Source organism: Bison bison, unplaced genomic scaffold (genome assembly GCF_000754665.1).
Source record: "Bison bison bison isolate TAMUID 2011002044 unplaced genomic scaffold, Bison_UMD1.0 scf7180017864302, whole genome shotgun sequence".
Classification (NCBI taxonomy): Eukaryota; Metazoa; Chordata; class Mammalia; order Artiodactyla; family Bovidae; genus Bison; species Bison bison.
This window is the reverse complement of record NW_011494874.1, coordinates 7,025,741-7,047,058: the sequence shown is the minus strand read 5'-3', so window position 1 is coordinate 7,047,058 and position 21,318 is coordinate 7,025,741. Positions and strand designations below refer to the sequence as shown.

Genomic DNA, 21,318 nt, shown 5'->3' with positions numbered 1-21,318 from the left:
GAGGGCATGGTAACCCACTCCAGTATTCTAGCATGAAAAATCCCATGGACAGAGGAGCCTGGTGGGCTATAGTCACAGAGTTGGACATGACTGAGTGAGCACACGCACATCTGAGATTCATTCATGCTGCATATAGTATGTTGTGTGTGTTGGTAGTACTCTCTAATTCTGGTTAACTGTTACTGTGTAATACATGAGTTTTTTGGTTATTGACTACTACCTAACACCAAACTTAGTGGGAGTTAAACAACAACCATATTACTATGCTCATGGATTTGGAATTTGGTTAGGACAGCTTGCCCTGTTGTTTCAGGGTTCCCTTACTCACATGTATGGTGCTTTGGCTGGGATGTCATGAAGACCAGGACCATCTGGGATTGTTGACTGGAGCACTTACATTTTGTTTTTTTTTTTTGAAAGAGGCTATTTGTTTTTCCAGTGGTATATCTAAAACAGTTAGAATGGAGGCAAAGACTTCTACTTGAAACTTGCTTTGCTTCTTTGCAACTTTTGAGTAGATCGTTTGGATAGTGTTCAGGTATTGCTGCTGGAAAGGGTGTAATGGGGCCGATGATGGTCTTTAACCAGAGGAAAGTCATCGTCTGTATCCAGAAGCAGAGATTTCCTTTGAGACGGAGAGGTGGTCACTGGTATAGTGGTTGCTCTGAAGGTGGCTGTGCCCTGGCTCCAGGTCCTCCACGGGGCCTTTGGCTCTTCAAGCATGTGGACTGGGTCACACTGGAAGCTTGCTGAGAGTGACTCATCCTGAGGTCACACAGCGTCACTTCCACTGTACTCTACTGGTTGAAATGGACACAGGTCTGCCTGGATTCAAGGGGAAGGAACTTAGACCTCACATCTTAAGAAAGGTGTGTCAAAAGTTCTGTGACAATTTTTAAAAAGCACCATAAATTGTAGACTAATTTATCCATTCTGTTGTAATTGTAGATGGATATTGGAATAGTTTCTACTTTGGAGAAGTTTTGAATAATGCTGCTGAAGTCATTCTTGTTCTATCTCTGGTTCACGTTTGTATTCATTTTAGTTGCGTATACTAAGAGGAGAATTGCTAGTCCCGGTGTGTGTGTATCTTTAGCTTTGATAGGTACTGCCGGTTTTCCACAGTGTGTACCAGTTCATGCCTCTACCAGAAAACACAGTTCCCATTGCTCTTCAGCTTCACCTGCGCTTGGTACTATCGGTTAAACATTACATTTTTCTTTTTTTTAAACAATTCTGTGGTTGTGTTGAAGATCTCAGTGTGGTTTAATTGACATTTTTTTGTTAACTGGTGACTTGAGCACCTTTTCATTTGCTATTAGGCTTTTAAATATCTTGTTTTATAAAGTGCCTATTCAAGTGTCTGCTGCTGCTAAGTCACGTCAGTCGTGTCCCACTCTGTGCGACCCCATCGACGGCAGCCCACCAGGCTCCCCCATCCCTGGGATTCTCCAGGCGAGAACACTGGAGTGGGTTGCCATTGCCTTCTCCAATTCAAGTGTCATTTGCCCATTTTAAACAAATAGTCTTGTCTTTTTTTTTTCCTTATTGAAATGTTGGGGTTTTTATGTATTCTGGATATGAAGTCTTTGTTGAAAATATGAATTGTAAAAATCTCTTTCCATCCTGTGGCTTGCCATTTCACTCTTGTGTCTTTAGATGAACTGAAATTCTAAATTTTAATCAATTTCCGTTTACAGGTCTTTTCCTTTTTGACTAGTGTTTTCTGTGTCTTGTTCACAAAGTTTTGCTACTCTGTGGTTTTGAAGATGTTTTCTTGTGTTATCTTCAAGCAGTTTTATCCTTTGACCTTTCACATTTAGGTCTCAGTCTCCAGGAACTGATTTTTTGGTGTGTGGTGAGGTGAGGGCCAAGTTTCCTTTTCTCCCCGTTTGCTTATCTCCACAGCTGGTAGCAGGTAGCCCTGGGTCAGGTGAGCCCCAGCCTGAGAGTTAGCATTCTTGGATTCTCAGCCTTCATCTACCTTTAACGCACCTTCTGAACTTGGGCACGTTATTAAAACTGTCTGGCCTCAGCTTCAGCTGCAGTATGAAGGGCCTAAATGAAATGTTTCTGGTCTTCCTTCTGGCTCTGGTTTGTTGAATCATTCTGCCAGTGTGCAGTTTTATTTAGGCTTGTAAGAATCTGCATGAATCTGGTTTCCGGGACCTAATGTGTCCCTGATCTCCCCCAGCTTAATGTGATCGCCAGCTGTGGTGAGCCTGCCATCTAGTTTTTCATCTAAGCTACTGGTGAAAGACAACTTTCTTCATCACGGTGTCAGGTCCTCGCCCCGCACGTGTTCTCTTGATCTTGCTGTAGTCTGTCCCTTGCCAGGAGCTCGCCGCCCTGTGTTGGTAAGCTGTGGTTCAGGACACCAGTTTCAGGTGAACGTCCTTCACATAGACATAGCTTTTCATTTCCTTTGACCTTTCCTTTGGTTTCCTACTTGAACTCCTAAGAACCACAGATAACAATGTAGAGTTTCAGGGATCAGCAGAAGTCATTCGTGATCAAATGAGTTATGGTCTCAGTGGATTCTCTCTCCCATGTGGCAGTTCCTGCAAATAGCTGTGTGTACTGGTGCCCTTCAGTGAAGCGGTCAGGAACCACGCTGGTGACATAGCAAAATCTGCCTTTAGCTGGTTCCTCAGTGTTCTTGGTAGCCTGTGTTGGGGTGATTTCTGTCCTTCATTCAGAAAGTATAGTTTCTTTATGCAGAATGTCATAACTCCTCTTCCTTTGTCATTCTTGATATCACATTTTCCCTGTCATTAACTTTTTTTTTTTAAATTTTATTGGGACTTCCCTCACAATCCAGTGGTTAAGACTCTGCGCTCCCAGTGCAGGGGTACGGGTTCAATCCCTGGTCGGGGAACTAAGATCCCCAATGCCACCTGTGATAGAAAAAAAAAAAAGGCATTATTGAGATACAGTTCAATTATCATATAGCTCACTCAAAGGGTATGGTTCAGTGTTAGTATAGCCACAGGATGTAACCATCACCATAATCTAATTTTAGAATATTTTCATCAACCCTAAGAGAACTCCCCCACCAACTAACTAGCAGTCAGTCTTCATTGTCTCCCATGCTCCCCAGAATCCTGTGTGCATGCTCAGGGTTGCTGAGTCCTGTCCGACTCTTTGTGATCTCATTGATTGTAACCCACCAGGTTCCTCTGTCCATGGGATTTTCTAGGCACTGGAGTGGGTTGCCATTTCCTCCTCCAGGGAATCTTCCCGACCCAGGGGTGAAACCTGTGTCTCCTGCATCTCCTACATTGGCAAGCAGATTCTTTACCACTGAACCACCTGGGAAGCACCCCCTAGAGCTCTAAGAAACTACTAATCTGCTTTTGTCTCTACAAATTTACCTGGTTTTGAAATTTTACATGATTGAAGTCATACAATATGTAGTGTATTGTGAGCATCTTCTTTGGCCTAGCATGTTTTTAAAGTTCATCTGTGTTGTAGCAGAATCTGCTTTGTTTCTTTTTATTGCTCAATAAGACCCCAGTGTATGGGTATGTCACATTTATCCATTCATCCGTCGAAGAACACTTGAGTTGTTTCTACTCGTGGACTATTATGAGTAATGCTGCTGTGAACATTTATGCACAGGCTTTTTATGTGTACGCGTTTTCATTTTTCCTGAGTATATACTACCCTTGGAACTGCTGGGTGACGTGGAAACTCTGTTTAACTTCTTTTTAGGAATTGCCAAACTGTTTTCCAAACTGACTGCATCTTTTTACATTTTTACTAGCAGTTGTTTGAGGGTTCGGGTCTCTCCAAATCTTCACCAGTTCTGGTGGTTTTTTGTCTTTTTGTTTATATCCGTGGTAGCATGTGGGAAGTAGTATCTCATTGCAGTTTTGATTTTTATTTCTCTTAATGACTAATGAGGTCAAGTATCTTTTTGTGTGCTTCTTGGCCAGTTGTTTATCTGTTTTGGAGAAATGTCTATTTAAATCCTTTGTGTGTTTTTAAATTGGTTGCCTTTTTCTTATTGAGTTCATTAACCTTCTAATGTTCACCTTGAATCACCTTGATGTATTTGCAACTAGAAACATTTTTCCCTCGATTTTTCTTCCTTTATATTTCTTTCCTTTTGTTCAGGGACCATTTATTTTTCCTGAAGTGAGCAGGCAGGTCAAGAAGGTTCTCTAGCCCTTTTGCATTCTCTTGGCAACAGATTCCATTGGCAAAATATGTAACTGTGAAATACCTTAGAATGGAAAATATACATCTCCTGGTTATTGGAATAGATCCTTTTGTAGTTCGTCCTACTTCTAAAATGAACCATGCTTCTTCCCTTACAAGCCGGTAGGTAAAGCACCAGGTTAAACTTTAACTCAGGCCATTTTAGTTAAGGAAAAGGACCTGGAGAAGTTGGGCCTTGTCTCAGTTCGTAGCAGGTGGCCCTGGACCATGACTTCATTCAGCCTAGTTTTAGGAAATAGCTGTTGGTTTCTCACCAGGTGATACGTTAGACTCAAGGGATACTGGGGTAAGATAGACTCCCTGACTTCATATCCTCATAAAATACATCAAACAAGCACGGCACATATGCAACTCATGGTGATAGTGTCACATGCATTGTGAGAGGTGTGCAAGGAGGTATGGTCTGGTGCTCTTAACTCCACTCAGTGCTGAGACTTTCACTTTTCTTTTGCATGTAGGTTTTTGAGTACTTGAGTTTATCTGGACCACTCAGTAAGGAATGGTAACAAAAATGCCATCATCCAGATGCTGAGGTTGCAGAAGAAACTGACTTTAGAATCTTCAGCGTTTTTCAGTGGAATCTAGAAGATAGTCTCTTCGTGCTATTTTTGTACAGTATTTTCTTAACTGTTTTATCATATATTCTGCAGTAGTTTATCACATCAAGTTTTTCCAGCTGAATTTTTGTCATGTTTTGTATTAGTAAACCGCAACTAAAAGCTTTTTTCTGGCGAGTTCTACATTTTGTTACTTTTGTCCTCTTGATCTTTGGAAGTCATCCTTCTTTTAACAGTAGGCTGTGTATTTGTAGTAACGTGGATATGTTTCTGTTTTGTCTTTTATACTATTTTTATGACGTTTATAGTCTTAGTCATTAAAGCAAATATTTTACCACCTAAAAACTTTTCATTTTGCAAATGACTCTGCAGTATGCACTCTACTCTCTCACTGCTTCTGTTAATTAGCAAAAGAGGCATTTTTTTACAAAAAATTATACTTGAAATCCATATTTTTTTATTCTTGGCCCTGTTGACGTACTGTCCCAGGTTGTGGACCAGAAAAATATCCAGCGCTCTTGGGGTCGAGTCAGAGGGACAGGGTGGCCAGCTGGAAGGGCTTCATTGTCGAGGGCAAAAGAAAAGCGAGAGGACTGGCCCGGCATCAGGAGCTGGCCTGGGGCACAGCTGGCCCTGGGTCCTCCAGCTCAGTAGCCAGCCTCACGGAACGCCTCAAACCAGGTTTCTCCGAGAGCACAAAAAACGAGACAAAGCACAAACAAAGCCGGAGTTGCTGCCATCCACAGAACACTTGGCTAGAATGAGTGACCACAGCTTCTTTACCAATTACCACTTTGTTCTTGTCTCCTCTCAAATAAGATTTATTGAGATACCCAACATAGAACCCCCCTACTTTCTAATTGCATCCAGTTTAGAGAAACTCTGCTGCTAAGTCACTTCAGTCGTGTCCGACTCTGCGAGACCCCAGAAACGGCAGCCCACCAGGCTCCCCCGTCCCTGGGATTCTCCAGGCAAGAACACTGGAGTGGGCTGCCATTTCCTTCTCCAATGCATGAAAGTGGAAAGTGAAAGTGAAGTCGCTCAGTCATGTCCAACCCTTAGCGACCCTATGGACTGCAGCCTACCAGGCTCCTCTGTCCATGGGATTTTCCAGGCAAGAGTACTGGAGTGGGGTGCCATTTGTTCCCTGAAAAGTGAAAGTCACTCAGTTGTGTCGACTCTGCGACCCCATGGACTGTACAGTCTGTGGAATTCTCCCAAGCCAGAATACTGGCGTGGGTAGCCTTTCCTTTCTCCAGGGGACCTTCTCGACCCAGAATCAAACTGGGGTCTCCTCCACTGCGGGTGGATTCTTTACCAACTGAGCTATCTGGGAAGCTTCCCTCCTAGACCCTCCCCCGGCTTACCCAAATAAAACCCAAATCCTGTCATAGATTCTTTTTTTTTTTTTTTAGATTAATTAGTTTATTTTTGGTTGCACTGGGTCTTCGTTGCTGGGGACAGGCTTTCCTCTAGTGGTGGGCGGAGGCTGCCCTTCATTGCGGAGCACAGGCTCTAGGCCCACAGGCTCCAGTAAATGCAGCATGCGGGCTTTAGTTGCCCTCAGCATGTGTCATCTTCCTGGACCAGGGATCGAACCCATGTCTCCTGCATTGGCAGGCTGATTCCTATCCACTGTACCCCCAGGGAGTTCTTTACAACATTCTCTTATCGAGATGCCCCACTGTTCCGTGGGTGTGTGTTCTTCCAACTCACAGGACTAGGTGTGTTCTGGTGGTCTCTTGCTGAAAGGCAGACACCAGAGATAGAGCAGTTTTAGCAATCACAGTAACGAAAACTACAGGGGTTTTCAAGTTTGACAATTAAAAGATAATCAGCAAAATCCAAAGTGTGGAGCACCAACAAGGGAAAGAAAAAAAAAGAGGGAGGTGGTACTTGTCTGCTTAAGAGATTCAGAGACATATCAGCCAGTTACAGGGACTAGAAAATCAACTATAGGAAGACTTTTTTTTGGAGACACTTGGGGATATTTGAACATTTATTTATTAAGTGATATTAAGGAATTGTTATTTTGTTAGGTGTGACAATGGTAATGTGGCTGTATTTTTAGAAGGTCCCTGTTAGAAGTAAATACTTCTTACATATGAAGTATTATATTTGAGGTGTACTTTGAAATACTCTTGGGAGGGGCTATGAATTGGTACACCAGCTGGTGATATGTGAATAATTGTTGAAACTGGGTGATGTGTACATAGGAGTTCATTAGATCACTTTTTTACTTTGTATGCATTTGCTAATTCCTCTAATTTTTTTCTTAAGGTTATTTGTATTTCCTTTTCTATGAATTTGCCTCTCTCTGTCACTTTGCCATTTTTCTGTTGGGTTTTTGTCTTTCTTATAATCTATAGGATTCTTAATATGTGCTGAGAAAATTAGCCTTTTGTCACATATTCTGTAGATATTTTTCATTTGTCTTTTGAATTTGTTTATGGTGTTTTTAATCTGTGGAGAGTTTTTATTTTGTCAAATTTATCAATTTTCTTTAGGCCTGTGTGTTTTATTTTGTGTGTTGCGTAGAAAAACCCTTCTCTGGGATTCTGAAAAGTTTATTATGTTTTTATGCAGAATTTTTAAATGACTGTAGCCCTATTCTGATTTACTGTGACTGTTTGGTCATCTTAATTTCCTTTAGAGCTTTTAGAAATAGTCTTCCTTGGAGCCCTGCTGCAAGAATATACAAGGAAGGATGTTGTTCAGTCGCTATCCTGTAGAGATTTAATAGTGAACACCTGGAGAATTACCATGCCCAAAGTTTGGTAGTTAATTTTGCCGCCACGCCACCCCCCCCCCAGCCCCCCGCCCAATAGCAGAACTAATGGGAGATCTAGCATTTAACAAGATTGTCAAAGTGTGCTAAATGTTATTTTAAAAATTAGCAGTATAGTTCAAAATTTCTAATTTTAGAAGATTTTTAGTGTTTTCTTTACATAAAGAAGCATTCCTTTTAGCTCTTTTTTGTAGAGCTTATGGATCAAGGAGCTAGGTGCTACCTCCCTTTGAATTCGGCATCTTCAAGCTTGCCCCTTTCTTTGAGTTGATGCCTTCGTCTGGGCAAAGCAAGGAGTTTTCCAGGTATTACTGTAGGGTCTTCTTCACAGTTGATTCATGGAGACCTATTTGGATCTTTTAACCACTACGTCAGAAGTTGGAAGGAGAAGTGCACAGCAGAAACCACATGAAATTGTTCCTTCTGGGGGGAAGTGGTGGCCGTGAGGTGTCTGGGGCTTGTGTTTTAGACTGTACCACGCTGCGTATTCTCGGTTAAATTTAGTTCTGCTGTTAGTGTTCCTCTTTTAGAACTTCTGGATGTCATTTAAAGGAAATAAAAGTTGAAGTACATCTGATACTGTATTTTAAACATTTTATTCACTGTACTAAAACTTTTTACAAAAATCTAATGTTAATCACTTTTAATATAAGTTTAAAAAATCTGAGTAGGAGGAAATTTTTCTCCTATGAAGATAATCTACTTTATTTTTCCGAGTTAGAAGCTTGAGTCTTCACCTAATTCTTCGTAGCTTAGGTGTGAAAACATGACTAGTATGACAATTGCTTCTAAAGATTGTATCACAGTCCTAAGTTTAGCTTAATGTTTCTTTGAGTTTAGCTTAATGTTTTTCAGGCATAAACCTATGAATTGATAGGATCATTATCTATGGGAGTTCACTTCTAAATTCGCATGATTTGTTGTGTTATATTTGACTCAGATAGTAAAGAATCTGCCTGCAATGCTGGAAACCTTTGTTCAGTCCCTGAGTCGGGAAGATCCCCTGGAAGAGGGCATGGCAACCCACTCCAGTATTCTTGCCTGGAGAATTCTGTGGACAGAGGAGCCTGGCGGGCTGCAGTCCATGGGGTCACACAGAGCTGGACATGACTGAGTGACTAACACTAACTAACTTGTTAGTGTTGCTGAGGGTATTCATAACAGCCATGATTAGTTTTCATACTTGTATTGACACGCATGGTTCTTTAAGTGAAACTAGGAAGATTGATTGAAACGTGGAAGTCGCTCAGTGTCCGACTCTTGGCAACCCTATGACTATAATGTCCATGAAATTTTCCAGGCCACAATACTGGAGTGGGTAGCTTTTCTATTCTCCAGGGGATCTTCCCAACCCAGGGATCGAATCCAGGTCTCACGCCTTGCAAATGGATTCTTTACCAGCTGAGCCACAAGGGAAGCCCAGGAGATTGATTAGGTGTCCCTAACAGGAAGTCAGAGGAAACCTTCCTGCTTCTCACTGGTGCTGCTGCTAAGTCACTTCAGTCGTGTCCGACTGTGCGACCCCATAGACGGCAGCCCACCAGGCTTCCCCATCCCTGGGATTCTCCAGGCAATAACACTGGAGTGGAGCCATTTCCTTCTCCAGTGCATGAAAATGAAACGTGAAGTCGCTCAGTTGTGTCTGACCCTCAGCGACCCCATGGACTGCAGCCTTCCAGGCAAGAGTACTGGAGTGGGGTGCCATTGCCTTTTCCCAGGAGATTGATTAGGTGTCCCTAACAGGAAGTCAGAGGAAACCTTCCTGCTACTCACTAGTTTATGGTAAATGGTATTGGTAGTAACTCTGCATTCATTCCTGTGGTCATCCTCACAGTTCTGTCTCAACTGTAGGATTTGTGGGGATAAAATGAAGTAAATATATGAAAGAGACCCTGTATATTGTTGGGAAGGGTATATAAACTCAAGATTCTATATTTTATTTTTCATATGATTTCTTCATACTCATCAGATGCATTAATCAACTTCTGATTAGCTGGCTCATTTGTAAGAGAATTGTCTTTAGATGTATTGCTTTCAAATTATTCTTGATACAGTTTAGCAAAAGAGGTGATGAAGTTCTTATTGACTGATTATCTTCTAGTTGATTTTATTCTTTGACTTATTGTAGACAGGCAGGAAGCTATTTATATCAAATATGTAATTATTTCTTAATTTCAAATAAGTTTGAAATATGAATGAAGGTTTTTGGCCTGGGGTGGGATGGGAAAAAGGTGATTTGGGTGGGGTGGGGCTCGGGGAGTCCTTCTGAAGCATTCATTCACTACTTTATATTTTTTACCCAACTTCTAAAATGAAGGAGGCTTTTATTAAAATTTTCTGATACAACAGAGTTGTATGTAATAGAGCCCTTAATTGAAAATGATTGACTTAATGAGGAAAGGAAGATGCGCCAGAACACAGTTGACCTCTATATCCATTGGTTCTGCATCCACAGGTTCAGTCAACTGTGAATTCAACTAACTGTGGATCAAAGATACTCGGAAAAAATTTCCAGAAAATTCCGAAAGGTGAAACTTACATTTGCCATGTGAACAGCTGTTTACATAGCATTTGCACTGTATTATTATAGATAATCTAGATATGATTTAAAGTATATGGGAGGATGTACATAGACTATATGCAAATACTGTGCCATTCTATGTAAGGGACTTGAGTGGGTTTTGCTTTCTAAGAGGGTGGAGGAACCAATCCCCTGACGATACGGAGGGATGATGTATGTAGACCAGTGGTCCAGATTGCACTTCACAGCTGCCTGTGCAGGATTAAAACATAAGGCACTGGGGCTCTTGTGAAATAGGGCCGTTAGTGTTTCACAGTTCTACCAGTAATCATGATGTGTAGCCAGGATTTGAGAATTACTGCCTCCACAATGGGTAGTTATGTAATCGAGTTTATACTTCGCTTTTGAACTTCCTGCCACTCAGTGAAAAAGGGGAAACAGGAGTTTCATAGCTCTTAATGGCTTAACAACTTCCATCACTGGAAGAGGCAGTTTTTTTCCCACCATGAAACTAATAAAGTTTGATCTTGTAGATGTCTGCAACTGCTCACTTTCTTTAATAAATGGTTTTTATTTATTAAGAAGAATTCAGAAACATTCTTTACCTGGCGACCTTTTTATTGATCCTTGTTTGAAGCTGATGGTCTAATATTAAATCCTAACTGTGTGATGGTGTTTCTGCATGAAGCTAAGTGCAGCTTCTTGAAGCCAAAGGTTGCATTTTATTTGTGTTTATATTTGTAGCCCCAGCACATTGCCCAGCACATACACTGGAGGTGTTTTATAAAGGCCTTTGGAATAAATGAGTTCAAATGTTTCATTTCCTGGTGAATTAACTTGCCATGAGATAGAGCTTAGAAAATCTAGAGTAAGAGATGATTAGCATGTTTCCTAGACCATCTGTCACTAATATTGATTGTTTCGACTTGGCACTGGAGACTTGTTTTTTTGGGAGTGGATAGCTTGTATAAAGTAAAAAAAAAAAAAGGTTGGAAAAACCTCCTGTTATTCTGTATCCCTCTCTTGGGTGGCTTAAAATCAGTTTTTAAAAGCTTGCCATTCTCACTGGTCAGTAGCATGAAGGCAGGCATTGGTTATTCCAGTAGCCACGCTCTCCTGGTAGCGGTTTCTGCCTTGCCCCCGAAGTCTGTTTGATGCGTCTACCAGAGTGGTCCTTTGAAAACCTCAATCAGAGCATACCACTCCTCTGCTCCAAACATTGCCATGATTTCCCACCTCACTGAGATTCAGAGTCAGTTCTCAGAGTGGCCTGTGTCCTGGATGTGATGGCCACACCTGGCCCTCCTAGGCGTCTGGCGTCAGCCAGTGTGCGCTCTGCCAGCTGCACCAGCCTCCTTGCTGTGCTGGGCAGGCGCTGGCCCTCGGCCTTTGTGCTTGTGGCTCCCTCAGTGCGAGATGCTTTTTGTCTCCATCACCGCCTGGCCGGCTTCCCTTGCTTTCTTGTTGTGTAGTTGCTAAGTGGTCTCTGACTCTTGGATGCCATGCACCGTAGCCCGCTGGCCTCCTCTGTCCATGGGATTTCCCAGGCAAGAATACCAGAATGGGTTGCCATTTCCTTCTCCAGGGGATCTTTCTGACCCAGGGATTGAACCCACGTTTCCCGCATTGCAGGCAGATTCTTTACCACCAAGACACCTGGGAAGCACCAGTCTTTGGTTGAATGTCACTTTCTTGTGTGGCTTTACCAGATTACATTTCAGTTTCAGCCCCAGCTCCCCCACCCCACCCCTTATTCCTCCTTTATTATTTTTTCCATCAGTACTTGTCACCAGTGGACATAGCACATATTTCAAGTTTGAAAAAAATTGTGTCTCTCCTCACATAATGTATAAGCTTAGTGAGGGCAGGATTTTTGTCTGATTTGTTTACCGCTTTATTTCCATCTGTTAGAGCAGTTCCTGGCACAGAGGTAAATATTTGTTGAGCAAATGAATTAATGAAGCAGACACTATATATTGTAGTACAGAATTCTGTAGGATTCAGTATTATTTTTATTTTAAATTTTAAAGGAGGCATAGCATAGTAAAGTTTTGTATTTCCTGTCCCAGAGTTGCAGCCACTGAGTGTAATAGCACTACCATGTGACTTACGTGTATGTTAAAGGGAGGGTAAGGTCTAGTCCTCGTCTGTGCTGTTGGGAAATGAATTTCAGTCCTTTATAAAACCAATCCTACCTTGAGGTGACTTTAATGACTAAAGCACTTAAGGTTTTAGATTTATATCAAGTTCAGCTTATAGACGGAATAAATTCTGAGGATGGAATAATTCACATTAGCCAGAAATATTTAAAAAATGTAAAAATTTTGGTGAGAAATTGGTCATTGGGAGAATTCTTGACTTGAGTAATCAGAGTATGATTTTCATCCTGACTGATTTGAAAGATTGTGAATCAAGATGCAATAATACCTGTTCCTAGTATCATGTTTACCCTTTTGCTGAAGTCAGAAGAGCCTTTGCAGTGGCCCCTGGGGCTCCCCTTGATCTGTTGCTCCTGTGTTCCTTCTCTGACTTCTCCTTTCCCCTTGCCCACTCCACACCAGCCACTTGGCACCCTTGCTGTCTCTGCTTGCATGGCACACTCCTTACTCTGGGGCTTTGCACCGCTCAGCCGTCTGCCCAGATGCTCATGGCCAGCTTTCCCACGTCCTTCCTGCCCTTGCTCGGGTCTCCCCTTCTCAGGGGGGGCTGCCAGTGACCTCTCTGTTGACACTGCATGCCGCCCCCAGCCACCATGCTCTTCTCTTCAAACACACCCTGTACATCCTCTAAAATATTAGATAGTTTTCCCATTCTGGTAGGTTTTATTCTCTTTATTCTAGAATGTAAGTGTCAAAGGTAGGACCTTTGTCTGGTTCCTTGGAGAGCAGTGAAGAGCTAGAGGAGAACTAGAGCAGTGCTTGGCATGTGGCAGGTTATCAGTGAGTGCTTGCTGAGTGCATGAATGAATGAGTGAATGAACAAACCATTCCTCTCCTTCCTGAGTTCACGTCATTCACAGTTGACCTTTATTTACTGCTGTGATAATGGATGGATTTGTGTAATTAACATCTACAGGAGCAACGTTTGAAATAATACCACTGGTCTTTGTGCCTCCTTATCGTAACCTGGGTTAGAATTTCCTTCCTTATGAGGCTGCAGATGCTGCATCATGTTTATACCGCATTTTGTGTATCCACCCACCCATGGACAGGCACCTCGGTGGCTTCCACATTTGCATGGTGATGAGTAGTGCTGCTTGGAGCGTGGGTTTGCACATACTGCTTGAAGGCTATGAACTCTTGAGATCTGTTAGCTTAAGGAAGTCACATCAATCAGTTATATTTTTTGTATATGTCTCCATCTTACTTTTAAAGCTCTTAACTTTATTTCCAGAGGCCTTAATTTTACTTAACAGCATGTTTTTCTTTTATGTAATCTATTCTTATAAAATTTGTATTGTGATGTAAACTGTGGAAATATAGATGGTCTGCTTTTTTAGAGTGGTGCAATCCTGGAAAAATATACTCAAAAAGTGGAACAAATTCCTTGAAAGAATGAGCTGTTACTCACTGCTGTGTCTCCCAAATTATCTAGGCTGTGAGGGCTGGAAGCAGTAGAGTGAGAACCAGGGAAGTGTTGTGTTGAGAAAGCAAAAGCAAGAGAATGAAAGCAAAATGCAAGAAAAGCAAGAGAAAGCAAAAGAAAGGGTGAACAGCAGTGTTGAGTGCTGCTGGGGAATGAGCAGGGAGAGTGAGGTGATTCGAAGGGTACTTGGGTTTAGTGCCCAGAGTGAGAGTGGTCGGACTGGACTCATGGTCCAGGTGGAGTGAGTTGTGGTGACATGAAGCGAAAGGGTACATTAGTAAGTACAGGTAAGTTTACGATGGTTGGTACTGATGATAGCAGAGGGGAATTAAAAAGTTCTTTTTTTTAACTAGGCATGCCATGAGCATATTTAAAAGCTGATGGGAAGGCTCTAGTTGAAGGAGATGTTGAATATTTGAGAGAAGGGTTAATAGTTTTGGTCAGGACGTAGGAGGGGGTGGGATGCAGCTGAAGAAGGAGCTGGTGTTGATGGAGGAGGAGGACAGGATGGACGGAAAGTTGGACTTGAAGTGGATGCAGGTGGTTTGTGGGTTTGAGTCTTGGAAAGATAGAGGAACTCCCATTGAAGTTTCTGGCTTCTTTCTCTGAGCTAGGAGATGAGGTCATCTGTTGAGAATTATGAGTTAGGAAGGAGAATTACAGTTTTGAGGAGACTAAATAGGGTTTGATGTGGATTTCGATTGCTGGGCTTTTCAAAGGAGTGGCACTGTCCGCTCCATTTGGATGTATATTAAGCATAAAGTTAGATGTCAGGTACTTGAGAAAAGATAACGTATTAACCTTTTTGCTGTATAACTTGACACATATATTGAATTCTTACCAAGTGCAGTATATTGTAAGACAGGTCTCTAGTTAGGGAGCTCATAAACTTACAGGGAACATTTATCAAATGCAATAAGCAGTAAGAACAGGACTGAAACTTGAGAGGTTGTGTCTGACTGCAGAAGAGCTAGATCTTTGTGCATGGAAAATATCTTCAGCAAGTGTATATGGGGAGTGGGGGCGAGAAAGTGCTCTCTACTGCAGAGAGCAGAGGTAGCACTATGTTGGTGCCATGTTAATGGCCTGGTGGATAGTCCAGGTTGTTCAAAATTATCCTTGAATCAGCGTGTCTCTGTGCAGTTTAAAAGCATCAGAGAACTTACGACTTGAAACAAAATTTCATAAAAATATATGATCCCCTCAGAGAAACTCAAGTACACACCTATTTTAGGGAAAATGTATGGCTAGTCATCCAATATGTGACAAGCTTTATACAGCATTGTAATTTCCCAGTTTGGATATGATGAATTCAGAGCTCATTGAGTGTAAGCGGCATTGTTGGATTCATTCAAGCTTTTTTTTCCTCTCTTCAACAGAGGATTAAAAAAAAATTCCAAATTTGAATCCAGGACTTGGAAAATGCCGGTTGTCTAAATACAGTACCATATTGTGATAAATATAGCTATTGAAATTTTAAGAATCTTTTCACAAAACTTTCTTTTAATATTCATAGCAGAACTTTTTTTGGAATGTTATCTGAAAAACAGAGGACCATTTTATTATCAGAGCTGACTATTAATTAGGGTATTGTTTCAGATATAAAAGTTGATCTGCCACTGAAATTCTATTTGAATATGTATAGTCCCAAGCTTGCTTTGTGTATTTAATAACTTTAGTACCATAATTACTCTGTTTACAATTAAGTTTTGGTGAATATGCTAATATGGAATATACCAGTGAATGATTTCAGTAAAGGGTGGTGTTGATTTACATTTTCATGTGCTTTTTACTTGAATCTGAATTTCATTTAATGTCAGTGGGAGAAGAAGTGGTCAGATTATGTAATGGTTAGTGACAGTGAATTTTCTTTTCTTTGAAATCTCTCTCTTGGATTGGGCATCATAACTTGGATTTGCTTTGCTCCAGCTGGGCAGAAATTATGCAGAAAGATTTAATTTGGTGGATGTTTGTTCCCTCTGGTTTATTCTTTTAATAGAAACCTTAATGTAGGTATTGATTTCATTGTTAAGAGAAACCTATAATATACTAAAGCAGTTGTTTAATTCCAGTGAATATTTTAAGTTCTTTACTGAGGCAAATGCTTATGGTCATGTTATTTATTAGTTTTTGACCAGAGACTTCTGATTTTAAGTACTTCTCCTTTCTTCTTTTCAGAAATCCTCTTAAAAGGACAAGGAGACTGAGACTTCATATTCTCTGAAGCTCGGAGACATCTTTTACTCTGAACCAGAGAATAAGAGGAGTGACCAAGCGGAGCAAAGGTCAGACAGGGTGCAGGTGGTGCCAGGAGGGGGCTCCCTCAGGTCTGAGGCCTGATCAGGTCTCAGGCAGAGCTGGCAGAGTAGGTTCTCCAAAGGAAGTGGCCCACCCCGAGGGCACCGCCAGTAGCCTTTGCTGGAAGAACAGGAGTGGGTGGCAGCAGAAGAGGGCCCAGGGACACTTGCTGGGTGAAAATGTTCCAGTGTGGTTGGTACCCAAGTGTGTGTGCGTGTACAGAGATTTGTCAGCCTTTGTGGAACTTATGCAGGTTATCAGTTTATTGCCTCTCAATTCCATAAACATCTTTCTTTGCTCTGTTGATGATGCTTGAACTAGACCCTGTAAGCATTTTTCCTCTCCAGCACAACGTTAGGTTAGTCAGTAGAGGGTGAGGGAGGGACATTGCTAGGCAGAGTGGGGAAGGGGCTTCTCTTGCTGTTGCAGTGTGCTTGGTCTCCCCAACACCCCCACCCCCATCGCCCCCCGCCCCTGCCACCCTTTTAAAGAGTGGATGAGCAAAGCATGCTTATCCTCCATGGCTTTGTTTCGCATCCCAGTAGCAGTTATCTTGTTTCCACCAGGACCCCAGCAGGTGGAGTCCTGTGTACAGCAGGCGCCCTCGAGGGCTCTGCCGCCCAGTGGGCTGTGGCTACAGCCCATCCAGTGAGGAATTCCTTTCTGTCTTCTCTCCTTTGATCTTGTAGATTGTACCTGCTCCCTGCCTTTGCTCTTCCTTAGAGTTCTCTTACCCTTTTTAATCGTCAGTAGTACCTTTTACAAATTAATAATTTTTTATTATAAGTTTTTTAAGTTACTTATGCATTTTAACTCCTGATTGGATCCTGACTGTTAATAACACTTAAGGTTTGTGTAATCAGCTGTTAATTTTACATAAATTTGAAAATAGGATGAAATAAGTCATATGTATAACTTGATTAATTTTAATGATATGAGCATACAATGTAGATATTACCCAGACTGGGGTATGCGACATGACCAGAGCCCCAGAAACCTTCTGACTCCGTGGTCCTGCTGTTTGACTTCTGTTATTATGGAGTGGGCTTCGCAGGTGGCGCTAGTGATAAAGAACCTGCTGACCAGTGCAGGAGACTCAAGAGATGCCGGTTCAATCCCTGGATCGGGAAGATCCCCTAGAGAAGGAAATGGCAACCCACTCCAGTATTCTTGCCTGGAAAGTTCCATGGACAGAGAAACCTGCTGGGTTCCAGTAGTCCATGGAGTCGAAAGAGTAGGACACGACTGAAGTGACTTAGCACATCACGGATTAATGAGATGAATCACAGAGTGTGTCGTCTTGTGTCTGGGTTCGTCTATCAACATACCATTTGGGTGGGTGGTCTTCAGTCGCTAAGTCATGTCCGACTCTGCGACCCCATGGGCACCCCAGTCTCCTTTGTCTTCCACTATCTCTCGGAGTTTGCTCCATCAAGCTCCATTGAGTTTGATGCTATCTAACCACCTCATCCTCTGCTGCCTGCTTCTCTTTTTACCATCAAAATTTCCCAGGATTAGAGTCTTTTCCAGTGAGTTGGCTCTCTGCATCAGATGGCTAAAGTATTGGAAGGTTTAGCTTCAGTATCAGTCCTTCCAATGAATATTTAGGGTTGACTTCCTTTAGGATATGGGCTTTCCTGTAGCTCAGCTGGTAGAGAATCCACCTGCAATTCAGAAGACCCCAGTTCATTTCTGGGTTGGGAAGATCCCCTGGAGAAGCAGTAGGCTGTCCATTCCAGTGTTCTTGGGCTTCCCTGGTGGTTCAGATGGTAAAGAATCCTTCTGCAGTGCAGGAGACCTGGGTTCGATCCCTGGGTTGGGAAGATCCCCTGGAGAAGGAAATGGCTACCCACTCCAGTATTCTGATCTGGAGAATTCCATGAACAGAGGAGCCTGGCAGGCTACAGTCTATGGGGTCTCCAAAGGTTGGACACGACTGAACGACTTTCACTTTCCTTTGGGATTGACTGGTTTGATTTCCTTGCAGTTCAGGGGACTCTCGAGTCTTCTCCAGCACCACAGTTCGAAAGCATCGATTCTTCAGCACTCAGCCTTCTTTATGGTCCAACTCTCACATCCAGTTCTCACTGAGAAGACCAAAGTTTTGACTATACTGACTTCTGTTGGCAAAGTGATGTTTCTGGAGGTTCATGTATTTTATTTTATCTGTTTTCCTGTTGACAGACACGTGGGTTTCCAGTGTCTGGCCACTCTGAGTAAAGCTGCTGTCGCCCTCTCACGTGTGTTTGGTGGATGTGTTTCCGTCTCTGTTGGGCATGTGCACAGGAGAGGAACTGTTGGGTCGGGTCGCAGCTGCTGCACGGCAGATCTTCAGTGTGGTTGAAACATTGGCTCGTGCGTGAGAACTCTGTTTGCTCCGCATCCTTACCAGCACTTGGTATTGTCAGGCTTTCACAGTGCAGATCTTCAAACTTTTTAGGAATAGATAATTTAAATGCTGTTTAAACTCTTTATATTGTGGTAAGAGAAGACAAACTTCTAAAGTCTTTTTATGAAGTGAGCATAACCAGCTGCATTTGTTTAAGTCTTTTGTTTGTCCTCACATTTTAAAAGATAGGTTATTCCATATGTAAAATAGATAGCCAGGGGAAATTTGCTCTATGACTCAGGGAACTCAAACTGGGGCTCTATGACAACCTAGAGGGGTGGGATGGGAGGGAGGTTCAAGAAGGAGGGAACACATCTGTGGCAGACTCGTGCTGATGTATGGCAGAGACCTACACAACATTGTAGAGCAATTAGGCTTCAATTAAAAGTAAATGTTTTAAGAGGTTACTGACCAGATGCTTATTTATTAATCTACCGTCATTGTCACCCTCTCCACCCAGCAGAAGCCAGCTCTGAGCACTGACATGGCTGTTGGTTGTCTGTGGCCCATCTAAGATTGTAGGACTTCCTGGATGGGGACCGCCGTATCTTTTTCCACAAAAAGCCACCGGAGGAAAGGAGTTTAAGTTAGGATTATTCTAAAGAATTTTCTGTGTTGTAGTGGCCCCTTTTTGTAAGAGCAGCAGAGTATATGTCAGTGATTTCTTCACATTCATGTGGAGTAGTCTAGAGGTATGAGGGAAGTTTTAACCCAAGGATGAGGTTAGTTTCAAATACTAACTAGAAACCAACTTTCCATTCCATTCCATTCCAAAGAAACTGGTGATACAAAGGACCTACATTATACAAGTTATATGAACTGTTTTCTATAGTTAGTTTACTTGGGTTGGTTTGATATATATGGTGGTGGTTTAGTCGCTACGTCGTGTCTAACTCTTGAGACCCCATGGACTGTAGCTCACCAGGCTCCTCTGTCCATGGGATTCTCCAGGCGAGAACACTGGAGTGGGTTTCTCCAATACTTGTGCATCTCCCTAATGTGTATGGATGACTGACTAAAAGGGAAAAAAAGCTGGATTCCCACCTCATATTTTATACCAGTATAAGTGTAGACAGACAAAAAAATTAGCAAAGAATTTTATGAAACCATAAGATAACTAAAGGAAAACATGGGAGATGTTTGAAAAAACAAACAAACAAACAAACAATTTTACTGGGAGAGGTCTTTCTAAGGATGACATAAAACTCCAAAACTGAAAATAAACAATGTCAAAAGACAAATAAACTGGGAAGATTAGTTGTAACGCCAAGAACTAATTTCTTTAATACATATAAAATATATAAGGAGTGCCCATGAATAAAAAAGCAAAAGGCCACCAATAGTTCACAGGAAATGAAGTACAGGTTTTACTTTGGAATCTTTTTGTGTGTGTATGTGTGAGTGGACCAAGCTCATAGAGTATGAAAGGATTTCCAATTTTGATCTCTTGGTGATTGTTAATTATAGGAACAGTCATTTGTATGGCAAAACCAATACAATATTGTAAAGTAAAAAAAAATAAAAAATAATAAATTAAAAGGTATCCTAAAAAAAAAGTAAAATAAAGTTTAAAAACCATAAAATATGTCACAATTCAGAAAACCTTATTATGCACATACAGACATAATGAATCCGAGGGAATTTTATCATAACCACCACTTACGTCAAGAAAACTGTGCCCACCATGGACCCCATCCAAATCCCGACTTTCTTAGGCTTCCCCAAAGTCACCTCCAGCTTTTTTGGTAATGGCTTTCTTTTCTTTATAGTTTTATCATTCAAATGTGTATCCCTCAACACTGTGGTTTAGATTTGCCAGATTTTGTTAGATATGCTTTGAAGTCTTTTAAAATGTAGTTTTCTTCTCCCCCATCTCTTTTTTCCTCCTTTATCTGTTGAGGAAGTGAGGTCATACGCACCATAAGGGTTTCCTTCCCGCAGTTAGAATTCTGCTGATTGCATTCCCGTGTCATAGTTTATCGTATTCTTCTGGTCCCTTCATATCCTGTGAATTGATAGGCTGAATCAGATTCAGGCTCTGTTTGTTTATTATTTCTTTTTTGGCAGGATTTCTTCATGGCTAGTGGCGTCTTCTTTTATCAGGAAGCATATACTGTCTGAATAGTTCTCTCCTTTTGATGTTAGTGTCTATCAGTGCTCAATGTCTGGATCCGTTAATTCATTAGGAGGTGGAAGTGGGATTAAGCTAAAACCATTCTTACTCATTTACTAGCTGAAATTTTTCTGTGTAAAGAGAAATTTCTCTTCATCTTCTATTTGGTTACCTAGTGGTACAATTCATATACGAAAGGAAGGATGGATGCTTGATTGTTTCCCTTTATTCACTGGTTTTCAAAATTGAGTGGTTTCTTGCTATCCTCTGGAAGTGACCACTTAAGTTTTCTTACTGTTATAAACTCTTCGATTTACCCATTTTGTGTGTTTTAATCCATTATGGTTATTATCTTTATTGACTCAAATTGGATCATCTTTGGTTAGTGGTAGCATCTTCCAGGTTGACTCCCTAGACATATCTGACATAACTCTAGTAGTTTTTGATAGCGTTCTTGACATCTAGAAATGACGAGATCTTCCAAGATTATCTTGTATATTTCTAGCTCCAGACCTGAAGTCAATAATTTGTTCAAGGCGCCGTTTTAACAGGAAATAGTATTTCAAGAATACAGTTTGTGTACTAGGAATGCTCTTTGTTTGCTACTGTGTTGTTTCTTTTTCTCAGCTTTTCTTTTTGTGAATGGGGCTTGGGAATACAGAGGTATATATCTGTGTGTGTTTATATATATATTCTTTCTGTAAAAGAGAAAATTACCTTTTGAATTAAAAACGATACTTCCAAATACAATCCTGCCTCTTCTTTAATCTGCATCCCCTTCCATATTTGAATCCTGTTTTTTAAGGACACAGCAATGGTAGAATTAAAACATCACATAATTAT

The 21,318-nt window shown here is 41.5% G+C and overlaps 1 protein-coding gene across 13 annotated transcripts in view; it reads left to right on the top strand.

Annotated features, from left to right (window-relative positions):
* VRK1 (vaccinia related kinase 1) overlaps nucleotides 1-21,318 on the top strand; it is an 81,145-nt gene that overhangs the window by 11,185 nt on the left and 48,642 nt on the right. For 3 of the 13 annotated variants that reach the window (XM_010851381.1, XM_010851385.1, XM_010851386.1), the window contains exon 2: nucleotides 15,854-15,960. The exons of 7 other annotated variants lie outside the window; for them this stretch is intronic. The gene's annotated coding sequence lies outside the window, so the exon portion shown is untranslated. Of the gene's footprint in view, nucleotides 1-10,018; nucleotides 10,098-13,440; nucleotides 13,963-15,853; nucleotides 15,961-21,318 lie in introns of those variants that run through there. 3 more of the 13 variants (XM_010851382.1, XM_010851383.1, XM_010851387.1) reach the window with 3 other exon arrangements.